Source organism: Dasypus novemcinctus, chromosome 25 (assembly GCF_030445035.2).
Source record: "Dasypus novemcinctus isolate mDasNov1 chromosome 25, mDasNov1.1.hap2, whole genome shotgun sequence".
Lineage (NCBI taxonomy): Eukaryota > Metazoa > Chordata > Mammalia > Cingulata > Dasypodidae > Dasypus > Dasypus novemcinctus.
The window spans coordinates 62235361-62256704 of NC_080697.1; the positions used below are offsets into that span (position 1 = coordinate 62235361).

The window sequence follows — 21344 nt, forward strand, 5'->3', positions numbered from 1 at the left end:
TTGATTCTACAAATTTGAGGTTTTCATTTATAAGGTTCTATACCTATATAGGTAAATTTTTTGCTACATGGAAAAGATACACTCCTGAAAATTTGACAATATTTTATATTCTGTATTTTAAATCCTTTATTTTTCTTACCAGCTGATATCAAACATTTTCAAAGAAAAAGATTACTAACTTAGAAAACAAACAATGAATAGGAATAGTGGTTCAAATACTATCTAAATTATTATTAGCCAATCTTACTAATTCTATCATTGGTCATCACAATATGAAATTAGAAAAGAATTAAAACCTTTTTCCTCCATTTCATTAATTTTTGTTCTTATCTTTAACTTGTCCTTCCTTTTACCTACTTTATGTTCACTCTGCTGGTGGTTTTCAAGCTTCCTCTTTAACTTATGAATTATTTAGAAGTGTATTTTCTGATTTCTAGTCAGATGAGTTTTTTTAAAAGTTTCTTTTTATTGCTGGTTTTTAGTTTAATTATTGTGGTCAGAGAGTAGGGTCTATGTGATGCTGGAGACCTTAAATTTTAGAGGCTTCTTCGGTGATCTAGGACAATTTTTGTGAATATTCCTCACGGGCTCAAAAATAACACATATTCTTCATTTTCTGGGTACAACATCCTTTATATATATTAGATCAACTTTATAGTTGTTTTTCAAATCTATATTCTTGACAAATTTTCTATTTATCTAACAGTAAAGAAGCAGTAGATGAAGAACCACTAAAGCAGATCAGAAACAAATTCCTCAAGTAATAAATATAATGGCTTCTTTTTTATTCACTTTTTATTTTTACTTGTATGTAGCACTGGTAACATATTTTACAAAATTGTTATCTCCCCTGGCTTCTATAATACCCAGTCATGATAATTCTCCTAAAATGACATTACACTTTCTTCTGGACCTCCTAGCCAGCTACTGCCTGTCCCCCTCCCCCCCTTTTCTGCTATGCTCCATACGAAAAATTTTTTTAATGATTATTTCTTTTTTAAGATTTATTTATTTTTCCCCTCCCCCGGCCCCCACCCTGCTGTTTTTGCTGTCTGTGTTCATTGTTTGTTTTCCTATTCATTGTGTGTCTGTGTTCATTAGCTGTGTGATCTTCTGTATCTATTTCTCTTTTTCTCTTCTTGTCTTTTCTCCCCTAAGATTCACCGGGATTCAATCCTGGGGACCTCTTGTATAGAAAGAGGTTCCCTGTCAACTGCGCCACCTTAGTTCCTGGTCTCTGCTGCGCTTCACTTTTGACTCTCCCCTTGTTTCTCTTTTGTTGCATCATCATCTTGCTGTGTGACTCACTTGCGTGGCCACTGGCTCACCACATGGGCACTGGCTCACCGTGCAGGCACTGGCTACCAAGTGGGCACTGGCTCACTGCGCAGGCATGCCTCCTCTTCTTCTTTTTCACCACGAGATACCAACAATAGAACCTGGGTCCTCTGATATAGCAGCTGGAGGCCCTGTCATTTGAGCCACATCTGCTTCCCCATACAGAAGTTCTTAAAGTCACTACTCCTCTCTTCTCTCTTTCCTCTCCACTAATCACTTAGAAGTCATCTAGTCCTACTCTCTAGCTAAGAAATGATTTCCTCTCCATTTAGTTATTCTATGAATACATTTAGTACAGTGTAAACTGATAAAACTACAAGAGAGTGTCTTCCAGGTTCAAATAGCTCTAGTAATCTGCTCATCAGGCCTCTGGAGCTATAAAGAATAAAGCTACTATTCCAGAAGTCCTACTAATTCAGTAAGATATCATGCCAAAACCAAAACAAAACAAAACAAAAATGGTTTGGGAAAGAAGACACAAAAGTCTATCCAGAAAATTCAAAATAATCATTTGAAAAATCAACAGAAACAATGAAAATTCAATAAATTGGCTTAGATAAATATACAAGTCTAATAGTTTCCTATATATCATCAATAACCAGGGAGAAAACATAATAAAAACAATTTCACTTATAATATCAAACAAAACTATAAAGCATCTGGAAATAAACCTAACAAAAAAGATAAAGAAACTATAAAACTCTCTGAAGGACAAAGAGGAAGATCAGAGTAAATGGAGAAATATTCCATATTTCTAATGTAAAGACTCAATGTTTCAAAGATATTAAATTCAATTAGTCTGATTAATCCTACAATCTTAATAAAATACCAAATGACCAAAATTTTTTAAAACTTGCAAAATTAGTTTATAATAGTAAGTGCTATTTCAAATAAACAGGAAAAAAATGGGATGGCTGGCAATCAACTTGGGGATAAAATCATTTAGGGCCCACATAACACAATAAAGAAAAATAAAATCTAGACAGATAAAAAACTGTAAAAGTATTAAAGGAGTGCAGAAGAACATTTTTATAATTGGGAAGGAGGGATACAGAAGACCTTTTTGTAGAGTACTGTGTAAACTCAAGAAACCATACAAGAAAAGACTGATAGTTTTGACTACTAAAAATTTAAAACTTCTGTAGCACAAGTCACCACAAATCAAATTAATAGACTAACAACAAACTAGGAATATTAACTGTATTATATATGGTAGAGCATTAAAGAGTTCTTATATATCAATAAAGCATGTCTAAGGAAAGGGAAATGAAGGAATTCATAAAGATAAAGAATTTAAGTAATTGCAATATAGAAAAATAGTAAAAAATGGTAGAACTAATTAAGAAACACAAAGTTGGTTATTTGAAAAAAAAAAATAGGCCACTCTCTAACATAATCAAACAACAAAGGGGGAGAAAACAGCAACCACCACCCCTCCCCCAAAAATGATAATGAAATTGCTACAAATACAGCAGAACTAAAATAACCTTAAGAGACCTTGCTTAATTCCATGCAAATAAACTTGGAAATTAATGGAAACAAATAATAAGATATAATTTAATAAAACTGACCCTATAAGACACAGAAAATTTAAGCAGATAAATTATAGAAGAAATAAAGTTATCAAAGAGCAACTTCCAGGAAGTGGATGTGGCTCAAGCAGTTAGGCACTCGCCTACCACATGGGAGGTCCCAGGTTAGGTTCCTGGTGCCTCCTAAAGAACACTAGAAAGCTGACAAATAGGAAATACAATGTGGAGACACAACGAGAGACACAACAAGCAGGGAGCGGAGATGGCTCAAGCGATTGAGTGCCTCCCTCCCACATAGGAGGTCCCAGGTTCAGTTCCCCGTGCCTCCTAAAAAGAAGAGGAGCAGACACAGAGAGCACACAACATACAGACACAGCAGACGGCAAGCACAAACAATGAGGGGGGGAGGAAATAAATAAATAAAATAAATCTTTAAAAGAGCAACTTCCTCACAAAAAGCACTAGATCCTGACAGTTTCATGGGAAAGTTCTAAGAAGCCATTTAAGAATCTATAATTCCGAACAGTCCTGGAACACAAAAAAAAACTTTCAAATTCCTTATCTGAAGCAAGTATAATATTGGTTAAAAGCTCAACAAAGACTGCATTAAAAAAATAAAACTGTAGATAGGTCTCATTTATAAAGGCATTTATCTAACATCACATTACAAGAATATGCTGGGAACAGATGTGGCTCAAATGGTTGAGCACCTGCTTCCCACATGGGAGATCCTGAGTTCAGTCCCCAGTGCCTCCTAAATAAAAAAATCAAGAAGGAAACAAATGAAAAAACCAAATCAGGCCCTGGTATCTCAAAAGAATGAAAACATATGAGTAAATTTAATTACAAATTCAGCATATTATTAGATCAAAGGGGAAAACAAGATTAGCTCCATGGATATATAAGGACATCATAAACCATTTAATAAAATTAAATATCCATTTTTGATTTTTAAAAATTATAGTAAAATACAAATAGATGATAAATAATTCCTCAAAGTAACAAATGTATCTATCTCAATCCAAAAGCCAGTATCATGCTTAATGGGAAAATACTACAATCCACTGGAAATATTCCATTAAAGTCAGGTATACAAGAAGATTATCTACTGTTACCATTTTTAATTAAGCTTGTTTCAACTGCTCAGATTACAATCAAAGGAAAAAAATTAAAGGTATAAAAGCCAGAAGAAATAAAAACATATACATATAGGATATATGTGAAAAGTTTTTATATAAATACACATATATATAAAAGAAAGTCTTTACCACCACAGTAAGAGATTAAAAAAAAAAAACAACCTAGGAATAAATTTAATAAGAAAAGTGGTGACCTCTCTGAAGAATGCTTTAAAACACACTGCCCTTAAAATATACTCTTGGCTAAAAAATATCATTATTACAATAAATATACAAAGTCTCCCAGATTTAGTTATTAAATTCAAAATAATTTCAATAAAAGCACCAAGACTAGGTACCACAGGAACTAAAACCTAGAATACATAAATGTAAACAGTGATCACACTGATAGGTTGGGAGGGGACTTTTCACCTCCTCTATGAATGTTTTACAACAGTTACATTTATTTTTTTCTGATAATTTTAAAGTGGGGAAAACTACATGTATATAATCAATATTTACAAAACATATTTAGCCAGGAAAAAATTTAAAGCCATAACAGATTAAAAGAATGTCAAAAGCTCATGAGAATATGTAAATTTGGATTAAATAGTAGACATCAATAAATGTTTTACAAATGAATTGCTCTAAGAAATTACCAAATGTTATATTGATAATTAAACAAAAGATGACTCCAAATTTGAGTCTGAGCAACTGATGGATGATACCATTTACTAAATGTAAAATACCTGCAGATGGGATATAGGAAGCAGGTTTAAGTAGAAAATTTAAGAGTTCTCTTTTAAACATGGTAAGTTGAAGTGCTTTGCAGATTTCCAAATGGAAATGTCATGTACATAGATGTATAAGTCTGGGACTCAGCAATGAGGTTGGGCTACATATTCTAGAACTTGGGCCTGGATGAGATTACCCAGAAAAAAGATTTTAAAAAAGAGAGAGAGAGAGAGAAGAGCAAGACTAGGTGATAATCTTATCTCCTAATTTCTATTATTTAGTGTTTTAAACTACAGTGTGTTGTCGTTCCTAAACTAGAACTACTACCCACATAACAGAAATGCTTTAATTAAAGGGAAGAGTGACCAAAACAATAAATAAAACAAGGAAGAACAGGAGCAAGAATTAAAAACCTTCAGTTAGGCAGGGCAGAGCATAGGTGACGTGGAAAAAAGCAGGGATGTAACATGGAACATTCTGCATTACAAAGCACTGGTTAAAGTAAAAATTCCAGGGAAGACAAGTCAGCGTTTGCCCATGGTAACACTGCAGTAAGAAAGCAGCCCAAGCAACCTGTTTTGAGAACATGCTATAGTTAAAGAGTGCTGGTGACAGAAGTCTAAGATACCAGGAAGGAATGTTAAGCTTTGAATATAAAGAACACTGTTTTCTTTATAAATGAGAAAAAAAGAAAGAAGAAAGATAAACCATTATTTATCTGGTTATAAATCAATTACACAGGGAATACAAAAAGTACGGAAAGAGTTATAGGATATATAACTGGAGAGGGAGAGCCCACTTAAAGAAAAATATTTAAATAAAGGAAAAGGAATACAATGTTCAGTGTTTATTTTTAAACTGCCTATAATGAACAGAATGTCTACAGTTATATTTCTGAGTTCTTGCAAAGAAAAAATGGACAAATGAGGAACTTTATAAAGTATTTTCTTTTTTTAAGTGTCCTCTGAAAACCCTAACTCTTCATGTTAAATATTTCAGTGTAAGGACTGAAAAACTTCACCTGATGAATTTCTTTGGCCTATTTTCTGAAGAAGAAACCCAGCAAGGAAGGAAGACGCAGCATCCGCTGGAAGCCGCATGTCGTAATCCCTGTCCTTTTCTCTGTAGCAGCCTGAATTGCTACGAACAGCCGCATTCACTATCTTCTGAACAACCCCTGCTATGACCACTCTAATTTTAATCAATAAAATTTAACAATGTCTTTATTCGACCATAAGATAAAAAACATTTTCCCACAAACTGATTTCCCTATTTAGAGCCATAATTCATTAAAGACAGCTGGGGCTAAAATTCTTTTTAATTAAATGGAAAAAAATTACTCCTGAGAAGGAAAAAAAAAAAAGGCTTGGAAAAAAGAAAATGACTGAGGGCATATTTATGGTTATTGAAATGGGTCTACATTCAATTATTGTTTCTGAGTTCTTGGCTTTAAATCAGGTTAGCAGAGTGCTTAGCTTCTCTTTTCCTATCAAGCAGAATCTAGGGAAGCGGATTTGGCTCAACTGATAGAGCACCTGCCTATCACACAGGAGGTCCAGGGTTCAAACCCAGGGCCTCCTGGCCTGTGTGGTGAGCTGGCCCGCACTCAGTGCTGATGCGCACAAGGAGTGCCGTGCCATGCAGGGGTATCCCCTGCGTAGGGGAGTCCCATGCACAAGGAGTGGCCCCGCAAGGAGAGTCGCCCCACGTGATAAAAGCGCAGCTGCCCAGGAATGGTGCTGCACACACGGAGAGCTGACACAGCAAGATGACACAACAAAAAGAGATATAGATTCACAGTTCCACTGACAAGAACGTAAGTGGACACAGAAGAATACACAGCGAATGAACACAGCAGACAATGGGGAGGGGAGAGAAATAAAAATAAATCTTTAAAAAAAAAGTGTAATGTACACTTCACTAAGAAATGCATATTGCATTAGGCTTGCTTTTATTATTATTATTTTCTGGCAATAGGTTTCATTACAAAATCTTGACTTATACTGTGACTGAGATCATTTAAAGACTACATAAAAATGAACCACTGGAGGAAGCAGATGTGGCTCAAGCAGTTGGGCACTCACTCACCACATGGGAGGTCCTGGGTTCGGTTCCCAGTGCCTCCTAAAGAAGATGAGCAAGACAGTGAGCTGATAGGTTGGCACAGCACACTGACCAGAAAGATGATGCAACCAAGAGGCATAGTGAGGAAACACAATGAGAGACACAACAGGGAGTTGAGATGGCTCAAGTGATTAGACACCTCCACCCCAATGTCTCCTAAAAAGAAGATGAAAGACACAGGAAGCACACTGCAAGTGCAAACAGGGGAGGGGGGAAGGGGAGAAATAAATAAAACTTTCAAAAAAATGAACTACTGAGCAGACTCATGCAAAGTCTGTCATACAACAGGTTAAGTGGCAACAATTCTAGAACTGAGGACTCCTGACTCCAAATTTTGTGTCCATTTTATTACACTACATTGCTTTGCCTGCCTTTACTTTTTTAAAAATGTGACTATTAAGAGATTTTTTATAGGAATTGGCTCATATGCTGTGGGGATTAGCAAGTTCTTATACCAAAGGGGAGGCTGAAAGCTGGAAAGCTGACAAAGACAATGCTGAATTCCCCAGGAGAAAAGAACTGAAGTAGAGATAGAAATTCTTGGGGGGCGGGGGCGGTGGGGTTGAATGGGACCTCATATTTTTTTTTTAATGTAATTAAAAATAATAATAATAAATAAATATTAAAAAAATAAAAAATAAAAAAAATAAAAACAAAACAAAAAAAATTAAAAAATAAAAAGAAACAGGACTATACAATATAACCACTGAACACTATTGTAAGTGATGGGCTATTGTTAATAGTACAGTTATAATAATGTTTTTTCATGAATTGTAACAAATGTATTATGCTAATGCAAAGTGTTAATAATAAGGTATTGTGACAGTTTGAGATTATGTTTGTGAATCCCAAAAAGAGAAGGATTATGTTTGTAAACTAATCTATTCCTCTGGTTGTGATACCCTTTGATTGCATTAAATTCAATGATCTTTGTCCACAAAAAAAAAAAAAAAATAGAATGGCTTAGCAAAAAAAAAAAAAAAGAGATAGAAATTCTTCTGACTACTGAAATCCTCAGCTTTCATTTTTAAGGCCTCAAAATGATTTGATGATGAGACACCTCTCGTTGCTGAGGATATTCTCCTTTATTGATCATAGATGTGATCAAGCATAGATGCAATCAACTAATGATTTAAATCTACCGATAAAATACCTCCACAGTAACAATGAGGCCAGGGCTTGCTGGACTAAACAGCGACACACAATAACCCAGCCAAGTTTCACACGAACCTAACCATCACACAGTGTCAAAGTCCAAAAACCCTCCCATCCCAGCCTGGACAACTAGTTGCCCTCTTATTAAAGGATTTTTTTTTCACAGTATAGGTACATAGATTTATTTCTTTTCTGTCCCTTGAATTTGTTCTACATAAAAATTTAATACAAGAACAAAGAAACAACTGTATATGAAGTGTTGTTGAAATCACAAATGCAGATATTAAAAAGGACCTGCTAGACTAAAACAAGCTTGGGTTATTTTTATCTTTTAACTTCCCATTTGGCTTACTCTAACTTTGATATAAGTCTGCCTCTATTTTTACTCTGCTTTGAAAAGTCACCTACTTACCCTATCAGATACGAACATCTATTATAATGCTACAGTAATTAAAACAACCTAGCACAGGTAGAGAAAAGCAGACTGCAGGATAGAATCTGGTAACTGACACTTTCATATGGAATCTTGATATATAACAGAGGCGGTATTACAGGGTAGTGGAGAAAAGAGGGACTAGTCAATAAGGTGCTAAGTGAATACCTATATAAGATAACTATTTTTAAAAAGCAAAGAAGAGGACAAACAGCAAGATGGCAACAGAGTAAGGAGCTCCTAGAGTCAGCTCGTGTTACAGCGGACGAGCAAGCCACTTGGGAGCTGCTCCACAGCTGGAGTTGAAAGCTCCACTACCCAAAAACAGGGGAGGAAGAGACAGTTGGGCACCAACTTCAGCTACTGATGAGTAAACTCAGTATAATTCTAAGAACAGCTAAAGTTTGAGCCTGTTCAAGTGGGAAAGAGGCGAGTAGCCACCATCTTAACTCCACACCTGGCACAAGGGGAAGCAGGGTGGACTGAATATCACAGTGCTGGTGGGATCGGCGTCTTTCCATTCAGATAAGATTGTAACTCTACCCTAGGACCCAGCACCACCTCACCTCTGGCAGGGAGGAAGCTGCGGGACCTGCACCAGCCTACCCAGGTAACTGCAGGTAGCTTGGGCTGGCATAGACTGAATAATCAGAAGTCTATCGGGGCAACTGTAGTCATCTTAGACCCGCACTACCCAGACTGCTCCATCCCCACTCCAGGCAGAGGAGAAAGGGGAGTGAAGCTTCATCAGTCTCTCAGGGCAACTACAGTCTACACCTGCACGACCTGGATTATTCCACACAGCTGTGACTCTGTCCCCACCCTTGGCAAAGGAAAAGTTGGGAGAACCTTCATCAGTCCCTGGAGCAAGAAGGGCAGCTTGAACCTCCACAGATTAGAGCACCAACTACATCCTTGGCTCCAATTGCACAACCAGCAAGGGAGAAAGGGGAGGAAGCCTAAACTAAAGAAAGAAACTGTACCCACAATAAATACTCTAGTAAGCAACATGCCAAAACACCAACAAAAAATTACAATCCACACCAAGAAACAGGAAGTTATGGCCCAGTTAAAGGAACAAGATAAGCCTCCAGATGACACAAAGGAGTTGAGACAACTAATCATAGATGTTCAAACAAATTTCCTTAATAAACTCAATGAGATGGCTAAAGTGATTAAGGATATTAAGACACTGGATGAGCACAAGAATTTGAAAGCATACATAGAAAAATAGCAGATCTTATGGGAAGGAAAGGCACAATAAATGAAATTTTAAAAAAACATTGAAATCATATAATAGCAGATTTGAGGAGGCAGAAGAAAGGATTGGTGAGCTTGAAGAAATGGCCTCTGAAAGTCAACATACAAAAGAACAGATGAAGAATGGAAAAATTGAACAAGGTCTCAGGGAACTAAAGGACAGCAAAAGGTGTGCAAACATCCATGTCATGGGTGTCCCAGAAGGAGAAGAGAAAGAAAAAGGGACAGAAAGAATATTTGAAGAAATAATGGTAGGAAATTTCCCAACCCAATTGAAGGACATAGATATCCTAGTCCAAGGACCACAAAGTACTCCCATCTGAAAAAATCTGAATAGACCAACTCCAAGACACATACTCATCAGAATGTCAAATGCCAAACACAAAGAATTCTGAGAACAGCAAGAGAAAAGCAATACATAACATATAAGGGATACCCAATAAGATTAAGTGTGGATTTCTCATCAGAAAACATGGAGGCAAGAAGACAATGGTATGATATATTTAAGATACTGCAAGAGAAAAACTTCCAGGCAAGAATCTTATATCCGGCAAGACTGTCTTTCAAAAATGAGGGCGAGTTTAGAATATTCACAGATAAACAGAAACTGAGAAAATAATCTAAGCAGAGACCAGATTTTCAAGAAATGTTAAAGGGTGTGCCAGAGCCTGAAAAGAAAAGACAGGAGAAAGAAGACTGAAAGAGTCTAGAAAGGAAGATTATATCAATAAAAGTAGCTAAAAGTATCAAAAGAGTGGTGAAAATGAAATGATAAAATTCAAATAGAAATAAATTTAACCAACGATGTAAAGCCCTTGTATTCAGAAAACTGCAAGTCAATGTTAAATCAAAAAAGGCCTAAATAATTTTAAGAACATTCCATACTCACAGATTAGAAGACTAAATATCATTAAGATGTCAATTCTACTCAAATTGATATAAAGATTCAATGGAATCCAGATAAAAATTCTACCAGCATTTTTTTTTAATTGAAAACACCATTATCGAATTTATTTGGAAGGGTAAGGGATCCTTATTAGCCAAAAACATCTTAAAAAGGAAAAGCGAACTCTCATCTCCAGACTTTAAATCATATTACCTAGCTATAGTGGTAAAAACAGCAAGGTACTGGTATAAAGACAGACACATAGACCAATGGAACCAAACTGATGGTTCAGAAACAGACCACATGTATGGTCAAGTGATTTTGACTAGCCTGTCAAACCCACACAATTTGGGCAGAACAGTCCATTCAACAAATGGTGTTGAAAGAACGGGATATCCATAGAAAAAAAGGAAAGAGGACCCCTATCTCACACCTTACCCAAAAATTAACTCAAAATGGATCAAAAACCTAAAAATAAAAGGGAAAACCATAAAGCATCTAGTAGAAATTGTAGGAAAATATCTTCCAAGACCTGGTGGTAGGTGGTGGATTCTTAAAGCAGATAAAGATGACTGAGATGGACTACTTATGTTTAATGTACGTAGAAGTTTTAATTAGCTTTACTCTAAAAGTGTGGAAATGTATAGAGTGGATGGTAACACACAGTGAGTAACAGCTAGTTTATAAATGGGGATGTGGCTGAAAATGGTAGTCTAGATATATACATGCCACTTGACAGAATGCTTGAGAATAATCTAGAAACTGAATAGCACAGTAAACCAAGAGGTGGATGAGAATTGTGGTTGATGGTACAGATTCAAGAGTGTCCCTTGTAAGCTAGAACAAATGTACATCACTACAGCAGGGTAGTGGAAATGTGGAGCATCAGAAAAATACAGCTAGAGTGACCCATGGACTGTGGTTAGCAGTAATAATATAATATTCTTGCATCTATGCCAAAGATGTATTGTGTTGATAAGTATGGAAAATGTGTGCCAAATGTACACTATGGATGTGATAAATCAGATGATTTTATCTTATCTCTAACAAATGTTCCACCACACTGTGGTGTGTTGATAGAGGGGTGTTGTTTGGGAATTCCGCACATGTAACAGTATTGTTTTATAAGTTTACAACTTCTGTCATAAAAATATATTTTAAAAATAATAATAAGGCGGGTTGGGAGGAAAATACACCAAAAGAAAGAAAAGGCATCCAAATTGAAGAGGAAGAAGTAAAACTTTCACTACTTGCAGATGACATGATCCTATGTACAGAAAGTCCTGAAAAGTGCTGAGAGCTAATAAGTTCAGCAAAGTGGCAGGATACGAAATCAACAACATGCAAAAATCAAGTTTCTAAACACTAGTAATAAACAAGCTGAGGAAGAAATCAAGAAAAAATTTCAATTAACAATAGCAACTAAAAGAGTCAAATATCTAGGAATAAAATTAACCAAGGATGTAAAGGACCTGTACTCAGAAAACTACAAAACACTGCTAAAAAAAACAGACATAAATAAATAGGACAAACTGTGTTCATGGATTAGAAGAATAAATATCATTAAGATGTAAAGTTCTACCAAAAATGATTTACAGATTCAACACAATCAATCAAAACTTCAACAGCCTACTTTGCAGAAATGCAAAAGCCAATGATCAAATTTCTTTGTAAGGGTAAAGGTCCCCAAATAACTAAAAATATCTTGAAAAAGAACAAAGTTGGAAGACTCACATATCCTGACTTTAAGGCATATTACACATCTACAGTGGAGAAAACAGCATGGTACTGGCATAAAGATAGATATATTGATCAATGGAATTGAATTGAGGGTTCAGATACATACCCTCACCATCTATGGTCAATTGACTTTTTTTATTGTTATTGTTGAGGTATCAAAGTCAGGGATTGAACTGGGACCTTGTATGTGAGAAGTGGTTGCTCAACCACTGAGTTATACTGGTTCCCCAGAGTTGATTTTTTCATTTGTTTGTTTTGTTTTTAGGAGGCACCAGAGATGGAACCTGGGACACGGGAAGCAGGTGCTCGACCACTTGAGTTCATCCACTTCCCCCAATTGACTTTTTACAAGCTGTCTAGTCCACTCAACTGGGATAGAACAGTCTCTTTAACAAATGCTGCTGGAAGAACTGGATAACTATATTATCCATAAGAATGAAAGAAGACACCTATCTAACACCCTATGTAACAATTAACTCAAAATGGATCAAAGACCTAAGTGTAAGAACCAGGACAATAAAACTCCTAGAAGAAAATGTAGGGAAGCATCTTCAAGATTTTATGGTAAGCAGTGGTTTTTTAGACTTTACACCCAAAGCACAGAAACAAAAGAAAAAAGATAAATAGGATCTCCTCAAAACTGAATACTTTATGCCTCAAAAGATTTTGTCAAGAATGTGAAAAGGCAGCTACTCAGTGGGAGAAAATATTTGGAATCCATATATCTAATAAGGAACTTTTAAAAAAGATTTATTTACTTCTCCCCACCCCTTGTTGTCTCCTCTCTGTGTCCATTCACTGTGTGTTCTTCTGTGACTGCTTGCCTTCTCTTTAGGCGGCACCAGGAACCAATCCTGGGACCTCCCGGAGTGGAAGGGAGGTGCTCAATCTCTTGTGCCACCTCAGCTCCCTGGTCTGCTGAGTCTCTTGTCTCTTCTCTGTGTCTCTTTTTATTGTGTCATCTCGCTGTGCCAGCTCTCCACTCGGGCCAGCTTGCCGCATGGGCCAGCACTCCTGTGCGGGCCAGCACTCCCTGCGGGCCTGGGCCAGCACTCCACATGGGCCAGCTCACTGCGTGGGCCAGCTCACCTTCACCAAAAGGCCCCTTGGAACTGAACATTGGACCTCCCATATGGTAGTCGGGAGCCTAATCACTTGAGCCACATCCACTTCCCTCTAATAAGGATTTAATATCCAGAATATGTAAGATACCTACAATTTAACAGGAAAAAGACAAATGACCCAATTGAAAAATGGGCAAAAGACTTTAACAGACATTTTTCCAAAGAGGATCTTCAAATGGCTAAAAAGCACATGAAAAGATGTTCAGCATCACTAGCTATCAGGGAACGTAAATCAAAATCACAATGAGATATCATTTCATACCTTCTAGAATGGCCACCATCAAAAGGATAGAAAACTACAAATCTCGATAGGGTTTGGACAAATAGAACAATTATTCAACTGCTGGCTGGAATATAGAACAGTACAGCTACTGTGGTAGACGGTTTAGTGATTCCTCAGAAAGTGAAGTATAATATGATCTGGGAATCCTGCCTCTATATTGTACATACTCAGAAGAACTGAAAACAGGGACAAACATTTGCATGTCGATGTTCACAGTGGCATTATTCACAATTGCCAAAAGATGGAAACAACCCAAGGGTCCATAAACTAATGAATGGATAAACAAAATGTGGTATATACATACAATGGAATATTATTCAGCTGTAAGAAGAAATGAAATCTTGATGCATGTGGCATGGTTGACCCTTGAGGACATTACTTTGAGAGAGAAATAAGTCACACACAAGAGGACAAATATTGTATAATCTCACTAATATGAACTAATTCTAATGAGAAAACTCATGGAATATGTAGAATGTAGGTTACAGGGGAGAGAATGAGAATAGAGAATGGGGAGCTGATGGTTAATTTGTGCAGAATTTTTAGTAAGGCTAATTGTAAAATATTTGGAAATGGATATAGATACTAGCTCATTATCGTGAGTGTAATTAACCATGTTGCATTATGTGTGTGGACATGGTTGAAATGGGAAGTTTAGGGTCATGTATGTCACTAGAAAAAATGCTAAAGGATGAAACAAGATCGTGTAACATAGTGAACCCTGTTGTGGACAATGACTGTGGTTAATAGTACAAATGTAAGAATGTTCTTTGATGAACTAGAACAAATGTATGTCACTATTACAAGGTGTTAATAATAGTGTGGTATATTGGAAAATACACCTAATGCAAACTATGAACTATGGTTAACAGCAATGGTTTAATAGTTTTTCACCAAATGTAACAAAGGTACCACACCCATGATAAGTATCAATAACAGGTAAATATAATGGCTATGGGGTTTTTCTTTCTGGAGCAATGAAAATGTTCTAAAATTTATTGTGATGATGCAAAACTCTAATTATACTGAGAGCCACTGAGTGTATACTTTGGATGGATGGTATGGTATATGAATAAAACTACTTTTAAGGAGCAGATGTGGCTCAAGAAGTTGAGCACCCAGGTCCCACATGGGAGGTCCCAGGTTTGGTTCCAGTGCTTCCTGAAAAAACAAAAACAAACAAGCAAAACAAAGGATAAAACCAACTCAGAGAAGCCGATGTGGCTCAGAGGTTGAGTGCCAGCTACCCATATATGAGGTCCCAGTTCAATATCCAGCCCTGGGTATCTAAAAAAAACAAACAAAAAACTACTTTAAAAAAAAAAAGAAAAAAGAAAAAAAGAGAAAAATATGGATAAATTTTTCTACATTAAAATTTTAAACAGCTATTCATCAAAAGACACCAGTGAAAAGGTGAAAAGCCAAACTAGATACTGTAATGCATAAAACTAAGAATTATAATCCAGCATATATGCTTGAATATTTGGGTCTGTATGTTTATGGAATAGGAAATCTGAATAGCTAGTAAACATAATAAAAGAGGTTCAATCTCACCAGTAAATAGGGAAATACAAATTAAAACAGCAATGATAAATTTTTCACACCAATAAAGAGTGGTAAAAACTAAAGTGTGAAGAAAAGTGATGGAGAAGATGGGAGAACAGTGAGAACTGTTGTATTTCCTATGGGATTCTAAATTGGTATATCCACTTTGGAAAGCAATTTGGCAACATCTAGTAAGGTCGTTGATTCATAGATCTTATGACCCAACAATTCTGCTTCTATGTATATATTCTAGAGAAGTCCACAAGTACACAAGAATATTCATGGCAACGTTATTTACAAAAGGACAAAAACAAGGAAAAAAACAAGGAACAACCTAAATGCCCATTAAGTATAGAACAGATAAACAAATTGTGGTCTATTCATATAACAGTATGCTAAACAGTAGTGAGAGTAAATGAACACACATATATTACTATAGACAAAGTTCACAAACATGATAAAACAAGCAAGCTGTTATTTTCAAACAAACAGTATTAACACTATTTATAAATTTTTAAAATATTTAAACAAATATACTATATTAGGAAAAATATACACAAGTATATAAATAAATGCACAAAACCACAAAATTCTGGACAATGGAAGTTTAAAAGGTAGATGTCATCAGGAAGGGGTACACACAGGATATCGTTAGTGTTTTATTGAGTGAATGGTAGAACTACTGGTATTCAGTCTAATACACTGTACATTTATAATACTTTTAAAAAGAAAGGACAAAAAAAAGAAGGCTTCTATAATTACAATATACTTTGTTCTTTCCAGGGAGGCAATGGTTTTTGAAATTAAAACAGCACTTTATAGAGTAAATAAAATAGAGAGCTGGTTAGTAATTCCCTCCTTTAACTGTGTCTATATAATGTATGTGTGTGTATGTATAAAAAATATAAATAGATGACAAATTTGCCTTTTACTCTCTTCTCTAAGCTTATTTTCTCCTACCTTTAGCCCACCAATTTATTTATAACCCTATAAAAATAAGTACAGTAAGCTGGGATTTAAGTTCCCAAACTTTCTACCAATCATTAGAGGAAATAATAAAATACAAACTCTACCTTTCAAATACTTGTAAATAACCACACTTCTTTTTCCAAACACAAAGACTACCTTCCTAAAAAAATTCTGTCTTCCAAATTTAAGAACTGCTAATGGCAGTGAGGAAAGTCAAACAATTTAGATTCTAATTAACATTACCAATGGCTTTCACAAAACCATCGGTGATATTAACTTTTGGATAAATAAAAAATAAAATGTAAACACTAAAGAATGAGATGTTTATTTCATTATTCAAGGATCAAGCAGTCACCCAAGTGAAAGACTAGAAAGGCAAAGAGATGAGAGAATGGCTTGATGAGTAAACTGACAAGAAATAAAGCAAAACTTGCTTGATAGGAAGGAATTGGTTGGTACAGACCATAACTCCTAAGAGAAGCAACCACAGAATATTATCTTAAAGATTTGCCATGACACCTGGATATATTTTGCATATTCTTTTAAAAACTTAACCTTATAGAAAACTCATACATGATGTATGGAAAAAGTTTAAAGTCAAAACTCACTCAAGACCATAAAATAAGAACAGAAACAATCCAGTGATCTCTATTCTATAATTCCTTTGTTTTGCTGGCATGATGAAATAGAAAATATCATTTCTTCCACAAATTATATTTAATTAAGCAAAGTACACCACCATGAACTTTCATCCAAATTATTATACTTTGGAAAAAATAATCATCACTCTGATATCATTTTAAGTCTTATGAACTAGAAATAACTAAAAAATAGAAAAGCATACCACAGGTATATAATAGTGGATGTCATAGTGGAAACAAAAGCACTATAAAATGTATGCTTAATCTTGATACCCACAAAAAACAATAATCTTCATTCACAGTATAATGATGCTCACTCATTATGTGAGATGCATAATCTTTCTTTTCTGGATTAAAACAATTGAGAATAATCAGAAAAAAATCAGTTCGTTAAGTAAAGAATAATGAAACAGGAAACATTGTTTAGACATTACCAAACACTGACACAACAGGTCGACTTTCTTAGTCTTGTAAAAACTATGTAGGGGATAGACCATCTTTAAAGCTCATCAAAATTGTCATAATTTTCAAATTATGAAAAATCTGATCACACATTTTTATAATTTTATAAATAATACTTAAAACTTCCTAATGCCACGGATAGCATATTCTGAAACACCAGAGCCACAGACCAGACAGTGCACATGGCTCTATCAATCATGTACACTTAAAAATACATTTTGGGACGCAGACTTGGCCTAATGGATAGGGCATCTGCCTACCACATGGGAGGTCCAGGGTTCAAACCTAGGGCCTCCTTGACCCGTGTGGAGCTGGCCCATGCACAGTGCTGAGGCGCACAAGGAGTGCCCTGCCACGCAGGGGTGTCCCCCACGTAGGGGAATTCCACGTGCAAGGAGTGTGCCCCGTAAGGAGAGCCGCCCAGCGCGAAAGAAAGCGCAGCCGGCCCAGGAATGGCTCCGCACACACGGAGAGCTGACCCAACAAGATGACGCAACAAAAAGAAACACAGATTCCTGGTGCCGCTGATAAGGATAGAAGTGGTCACAGAAGAACACACAGTGAATGGGGGTGGGGAAGGGGCAAGAAATAAATAATAAATCTTAAAAAAAAAAAAATTTTACCTCTTCAGTTTTCTTTTTTTAAAGACTTTTTTTTTTCATTTATCTCTCTCCCTCCCCTAGTCTGCTCTCTGTGTCCATTCTCTGTGTGTTCTTCTGTGACCACTTCTATCCTTACCAGTGGCACTGAGAATCTGTGTTTCTTTTTGTTGGGTCATCTTGTTGGGTCAGCTCTCCGCATGTGCGGCGCCATTCCTGGGCAGGCTGCGCTTTCTTTCGTGCTGGGCGGCTCTCCTTACGGGGCACACTCCTTGCACGTGGGGCTCCTCTACGCGGGGACACCCCTGCGTGGCAGGGCACTCCTTGCACGCATCAGCACTGCATGTGGGTCAGCTCCACACGGTCAAGGAGGCCCAGGGTTTGAACCACGGACTTCCCATGTGGTAGGTGGACGCCCTATCCATTGGGCCAAGTCCACTTCCCCTCTTCATTTAGTTTTAGGTCAAGACCCAGCAAAGTTCTCTGAATTTTTCACTGAGGACATGACATGCATGAAACTTGGTTTCAGGTTCTAATTTATGTTTTCAGGTATAAAGCAGCTATGACATTCAGCAGCAAGATACATAATGTTTTTTCTGGGTCTCAATGTCATAAAATGGATAATGGAAGAAGGGGATTAAATTTAGTAACCTACTATATATTGGACTTTTTAAAGTATATCATAACTTTTCATTCTCAAAACAATCTTAGGGAAAAAGAAACTGGAAATATACATGAAACTAATAAATGTGGTTACTTAAGGGGCTAGAGATAGGCTGGAAAGTGGGAATATGAGAAATATAAATGCGAACAAGACATTTCACTACATATATATTTTTAACATTCTTGAATCATATTAATTTGTCACCCAATCAAAAATTAAATTAAAAAACATAACCAGAAAAAAAGGAAAAAAAATTGCTTAAGTACAAAAGGCCTTTGAGGGGGCGAGAGCAAAAGGAGGGGTTTAAAAGAGCATTTTGACAGGGGTTCTGGGTCACCATTAACTCAATTCTGATGCAACTCATGGATTTCAGTGTGAATCAGCTTGATATACTATTCACCCTCTATTATGAACTGGATTTGGGGTGTACTTTTAACCCTCAAATTAGGTAGTTAATATTTTATAGAACAGTATTTAATTTATACAGATGTTACAATTTTCATCATTCCTCCTTGTATCTCCTACTATCCTTAAAATCATCTCCCCTCTTCTTCATCTTTTAGAAGTTCCTTTAGTACAAGTTTCTTCGTGGTAAACTCTTAAGTCTGTTTATATGAAAATGACTATTTCTCGTGTTCCTACGAACATGGTAAGTTTTCAAGGAGACGCAGAAATGAAGTTTAGGGCACAAGATGCTTATTAGGTAACAATATCTGGGAAGGAAAGGGAGAGCCCAGGAGCTCAGGGGAAGCAGGTGCTCAGCCTGCCACAGCTGCTCCCAAAAATAATGCACTAACTTAAAACAATCATCTGATATAAGGTTGAGGCACAGAGCTGTAGCTGATGGTTCTTTCAAGACCTCATTTCTCTATTTTTCCCAAAGTTACCCTTTGGGATTAAAGTGTTGTATTTATTTTAGGGTAAAGATGAAATAAACAAGTCATTTAAATGAATATCTGGTCACTTTTAAATCTTACAATCTCAAGGAAGTTTTTCCTACTCAAAAATACACATATTTTAACTTAGCTCTGAAAAATAGATACTGGAAATGCTAGAAAAATAAAATGAACTGCTCTGAATTAATCCTTGTATAATTACTATATGATGTATTTTCAGCTATAGTATAGTTGATATTATATTCCATAAGGTGTTTTTGATTCACTAAGTTTCTCCATATTTTTAAAATGTTCAAAAATTTAATAATACATAAAATTATTGTACTTTAGTCACAGAATTATCTGATTTCCGTATTTATTTTCTCCTACAAAGTTATGAACTCCTTTAGGACAGGGGCTGTATTTTATTTACTCTTTTGTCACCAACAATTAACAATATGCCAATATGGTAGGTATTTTATAAATAGTTGTTGAATTCGTGAATGAGTTTTTATAAAGGAAGAAAAAAAGCTATTGTTAATGACAGAATAATTTCTAGATTTCATTTAATATTAGACCTGAGAGGGACTTTAAAGATTATTCAATCTAATCGTTCTAGAGATGAAGAAATTGTAAATTAAGTAACGAGCCTCAAGATACAGATGAGACTAGAACTAGAACATGTCTTTCCAGTTTATTCATATCAGTACTTTTTGCATAAGAACGTGGCATAAAATGATACTGCTAATATTATAGGCTTTGGAATCAGACAGTTCAAATAAACTTTGATTAAACTTATATAATTATATAAGACTCAATTTCCCCATTTGTAATATGGAATACAACCTAACTTACTGAACTAATGTGACAATTAAATGAGATGTTATAATTTGCTGAGTATAGGATCTGGCACCTAATATGAACATAATAACTAGAATCCATGATGATTATTACACTATGTTGCTTCTATTCTACTCTTCTCATAAACTACTGCAATTATTTCCTTAAAATAGTGTGGTGATGCCCTCAAATATTATTGGAGGGAAGTGGACTTGGCCCAGTGGTTAGGGCGTCCGTCTACCACATGGGAGGTCTGCGGTTCAAACCCCGGGCCTCCTTGACCCGTGTGGAGCTGGCCATGCGCAGTGCTGATGCGCGCAAGGAGTGCCATGCCATGCAGGGGTGTCCCCCGCATAGGGGAGCCCCATGCGCAAGGAGTGTGCCCCGTAAGGAGAGCCGCCCAGCACGAAAGAAAGTGCAGCCTGCCCAGGAATGGCTCCGCACACACAGAGAGCTGATGCAGCAAGATGACACAACAAAAAGAAACACAGATTATGGTGCCACTGACAACAGAAGGGGACAAAGAAAAACACACAGCAAATAGACACAGAGAACAGACAACCGGAGTGGGGTGGGGCGCAGTAGAAATAAATAAATTTTTAAAATATTATTGGAGACAAGACTTATTAGCATGTCTTTATTATAATAATGTACTGGGATTTATTTCTATTTATTGATTATAGTGATATACTAGTACTACAATTGTACTGAATATTTTGAACAATTGAATTGTACAATTGAATATAATTATTCAGTAGAATAAAATGATTCCTTTCAAATTGTATAGTAAAAGGAAGCATTCTTCTGAGAAAATGAGGCTAAATTCACATGTTAGATTTGACATTATTATATTTTTGAGTTTTTCTGAATCAAGACTAAACAACAGATGGGGTGTCTGGTGTACGCAGAAGAATACAAATAATGTATTTGTATTAATAATACAAATAATACAATAATTTTGGTTTGTTTTTATAAAAATAATTTTCTTTAGACTTCTACAAATGGCTCTACTGGAATGTGA

At 36.0% G+C, this 21344-nt stretch overlaps 1 protein-coding gene across 6 annotated transcripts in view; it reads right to left on the minus strand.

The window, feature by feature from the left end:
• FZD3 (frizzled class receptor 3) overlaps positions 1 to 21344 on the minus strand; it is a 128687-nt gene that overhangs the window by 50831 nt on the left and 56512 nt on the right. The window lies entirely within an intron of this gene.